Below are 4,638 nucleotides of genomic sequence, written 5' to 3'. Positions count from 1 at the left end.
AAAGGACACTAGTCAACAATGGAGTAGATCCTCAGCCTCTGTACAATGGCACAGCTCATTGGGAGCTGCCGGCGGCTCTGCCCACTCTCTGACCAACCAGGCTACTTACTTAGATGCCTCACTATGGCTTTAGAAGCCTGATGTGAGGCTCCACTTTGAAAATTCTTGACCTCCATTACTGCCCTTGTGCCTGCAAAGCCAACAGTTACATGGGCCAAAGCACCATTTGCCCGGCTGCGTGCACAAATTAAGCACTCAGCGGCGTTGGAGAAGCTGGCTGTTCGTTTGCCGCTGGGAGCGGCCAGCTAAGCAAAACTCAGGAGAAGGAAAATTTCCACCCCATTCCATGGCTTCTCTGTGACCTGCCCTCTTGCTCGCACGCACTCTGCACAGCTTTGACCTTTCCTCCCTTATCATAGCATGCAACATGGCTATTAGTTGGGACCAATAACAATTAGACTCTTATATCTGGCTTTACTAGTTACCAGCGTACAGTTTAGAGAAGCATGCTAGAGGAGAGCAACGCAGACTCATTCTGTCTTATATATCGCACCTTCCTCCTCCTCCAGGGGATCTTTAGAAACCACTAGGGCTCTTTGATACAATACTGCATACAGCAGCAGGGCATCCTCTTTCGCTGGAACAGGGTTGCTTGCCGATCCAAGCGTGTTTCTAACACAAGAATGAGAGGCTATGGGGCCAGTCAAGTATCTGAATGGCTGGTTCACATGCTACAGTTCTCTGCATTCAGGGCTGCCCCTATTCACTTCACGGTGCTTCATCTCAGCAGTACCTGACACTACGAGCTACCGCATTTGCATTAAGTGCTTAGGGCGGCAAGATCTCAAGCCCGGAGCTGAGGGATCGATGGAATATTGACACAATCATCATGCAGCATTTACCAACATCCACGCTCATATTTCAGGCATATTTAACTTATATTCGAGAAGAGGACGGTTCAATGGATCATCGCGGCAACAGCAACTCTTCTACGTCTGCTAAAGAGGGCCACCTGGCAAAGATGTGTGATTGGCTGGGAGAGATGAAATCTAGGAGGCCAGGCCAGGACAGTCGTCAGAAAGATCTACCGCATCACTGGCACTCCTGCAAGGGCTCAGGGCTAGGCAGAGCAGGGCTCGGCTGGATTTGTAACAAGCCAAGGGGACACGTGCTTGGCCAGACCTATTCACCGTACACTCTGCCTGCTCTCTCTTGCAGTGAGGAGGGCCTCCTAGTGCTCCTGCTCTCCTTCCATAGTCTGAAGTAGTGTTTATCATGGGTGCAGCGCATCGCAAGCGCTTCTCCCTGGCAATAGTGTTAGTGCGAGCCTCACGTTCATTACCTGCATCGCCACCTGCCTGAGGATCAAATGTCACCTCTGCACTTCAGGAAAGACAGCAGCAGCGCCGGAGAGCCTCCATGTCTAACCGCACGAAAACAAGCTGCAGTCACAGCCTCTGAGGAGATAAGGAAGAGCAAATGTCGCATAAATGCCCACGTTGAAAAGAAAAAGAGCCAAGCTCCCCCCCCCCCCCGCCCTGTACATTGTTCAGACGTGGTCAGCACAATAGGGCAGGTGGTAGCTTCTGCTCCTGGCCACACACCAGGGAGCTCTTTGCTCAGGGGCTTTGGCTTCTGCCAAATGTAATTAATTTCCTCTGCACATTCAAATAAGGCGGCTTCTGTTCAGAAGATGGGGGCACTTGTAGCTTACACGGAACTGCCAGCGCTTCTGCTGAGCTCCACTAAGCTGGGCCCGCATGCAGGGAGCATCTTGCACAACCAGGGCCTTATACTGATATCTAGACCAGGGGTCGGCAATGTTTGGCATGCGGCTCGCCAGGGTAAGCACCCCAGCGGGCCCGGCCAGTTTATTTACCTGCTGATGCGGCAGGTACAGCGGTTCGCCGTCCCGGGCCAATGGGGGCGGCAAGAAGCGGCGATGTGCTGGCCGTGGCTTCCTGTCGCCCCCGTTGGCCCAGGACGGCGAACCGCGGCCAGTGGGGGCTGCGATCGGCCAAACCTGCCGCGTCAGCAGGTAAATAAACTGGCCCGGCCTGCCAGGGTGCTTACCCTGGTGAGCCGCGTGCCAAACTTTGCCGCCCCCTGATCTAGACTATGCTTCGGGATCTTCCCATCCTCCAGGGGAGAGGTGCTGCCACTGGGGAAGCTGCCTCCGCTGTTTAACAGCACACAGCAACATTACGGCAGGAAGTAAAATTGAAACTAGAGGAGAATAAGGGTCAGCAGAAAATGGTTCCTTGGCCCCAGTTCAGGACCTTGCTTAACTTTCAGCACATGCTTAATTCCCATAGAAGTCAATGTAAAGGGGTAGATTTAAGCATTGTGCGTAAGTGCTTTCTCGAATCAGGGTCTCAAATTGGAATTTACCAACTCCTTCTAATTTTCCAGAGTATGAGGGGGAATCTTGACCTAGCGGATACTGTCAGCACACTCAGTTTAACACCTCTTCTGGCAGGGCAGGGCACACTGTATCTAAACTGAACACAATGCAACTTAATGGAATTATCCCCTCCTCTCTCTGAATCACCACTCTCCCTTTTCTGCGGCTAGTCTGAAACAGCCTACAGGGTGCTAAGGAGTCAGAGCGCTTAAAGAAGACCTCAGCATGGCCCTGCACTCCTCTGCTGTGCACTTCTGCTCCAGCATTTATGATACAGGGGAGTTTCATGCAGCGCTAAAGGATTCTGCTGCCCTGTGAACAGCTCTTCCTTGAGCAGAGCATCTGACCTTTTGTCTTTGTTTGGTCTTCAGCTGGTTTTGGAGGGTCAGGTTTTAAATTCGTTTCCCACAGAACCAGCTCGCGGCAGAGCCCAGCGGTGGGCCGCTCCAGCAATAATCACACAGTGAATCTATACACTGCAATTAAACTGGCCATTCATTTTGTAGGCTTCCCTGGTCAACAGTTTTATGGTACATAATTGCAAAATAACTCAGATGACAGAGGGAGATTAATCCCAATTTTGCCTATGCCACAGTCACAAAATTCTCAGCATTGTGTGCTGTATACTGAGCATAGCTATATTTAGGTATCCGTTTGCATGAGCTTAGCACAAGCCTGATTATTTACCGTTTGTATTACAGTACCACCTAGAGGGCCCCCAGTCAGGATCTGGACCCATTGTGCAAGGTGCTGGACGTACACATAGTAAGAGAATGCCTGCCCTAAGGAGTTTACAATCTAAGTAGACAGACAGACACAGGGCGGGAGGGAAACTGAGGCACAGAGGACATGCTTTGCTCAAGGTCACATCCAGCAAGTCAGCAGCAGAGCTGGGAAGAGGAGCCTGCAGGAGGAACGGCCTGGCCTACACGCTCCAATGGCATTTGACTAACTTAGGTCCTCAAGCAGCTTAAATATCTTCTAGCACCAGGTACAATCAAGCATGCAGAACACAGGACTGGAAGCCAGGGACACGCATGGATGTGGGCTCAGACAGGTCTCTCAAGCTCTGTGAATTGATAGCCTCCCGTGTGGTGGGGTGAAATCCAGGCTCCACGGATGTCAGCAGGCGTTTTGAGCTAGCTAAGGTGCTCAGACACCACAGCGAGGGGAAGAATAACGAGCGCAATGGAGACTGCTAGTGAGAGCTTTGCTACAGGGATAATGCTATTGCTACCTGCCTCACAGAGGGGTCGGGAAGGTTAATTAGTGCTCAGAAGGTGCTTTGATGAGAACAAGTGCTAAATAAATGATAGTGTTGTTATCCGTATAGGCAACAGGCCACATCCTATGTGTTTGCCTATGTAACCTCCCCTCCCCCCCGCCGACATTACTGATGCTTGGCTCAAAGATATGCCAGAGCAGCTAACCCTTCCCTTCTCAGCACATCACTGGGGGCCCATAGGCAGCACGTAATGGAGGCTGGGGAAAGGTAAGTCTCCCCAAACCACACACCGCTGGGGTGGGCAGTGACAGATTTGGGGCCCCCAGAAAAGTTTCCCCTCGCTACGGCCCTGGGGCACAGAGCTTTTCCAGTCTAGGGGCCACAGCAGGGGGTGGGGGGGAAGAGGGGGAATGGGAACAGAGCCGTGGGCAGAACAGGAGAAGGACAGGTCAGAAAGGGGGGGGGGCGCAGGCACAGGGCAAGGGTGGAGCGGGGGAGGGGTTCCAGGCATAGAGCTCCAGCCCAGGGCCTCTGCCATAGCCCCGTCCGAGCGCTCAGCCCCTTCCTCACACCCCCTACCCTCCCCATGGCCCTGACCAAGCTCTCAGCCCCCACTGCCAGTGCCATGGGGGGAAGGGGCCAAACTCTCAGCTCCTCCCCAGGTTTAGAGGGGGCTGAGAACAGCGAGCAGGGGTGCGGCCTCATAGGCGCACAGACTGTAGGGCCCAGTCATGGGTGGCGGGTGAAGATCTCCCTCGGGGAGATCAGCCCTCGCCCTGCCTCTTTCTGGCTGAGGCCGCACCCTTGCTCGCTGTTCTCAGCCCCCTCTAAACCTGGGGAGGAGCTGAGAGTTTGGCCCCTTCCCCCCATGGCACTGGCAGTGGGGGCTGAGAGCTTGGTCAGGGCCATGGGGAGGGTAGGGGGTGTGAGGAAGGGGCTGAGCGCTCGGACGGGGCTATGGCAGAGGCCCTGGGCTGGAGCTCTATGCCTGGAACCCCTCCCCCGCTCC

Source organism: Trachemys scripta, chromosome 13 (assembly GCF_013100865.1).
Source record: "Trachemys scripta elegans isolate TJP31775 chromosome 13, CAS_Tse_1.0, whole genome shotgun sequence".
Classification (NCBI taxonomy): Eukaryota; Metazoa; Chordata; order Testudines; family Emydidae; genus Trachemys; species Trachemys scripta.
The sequence above is the reverse complement of the archived record's forward strand: the minus strand, read 5'-3'. Positions refer to the sequence as shown.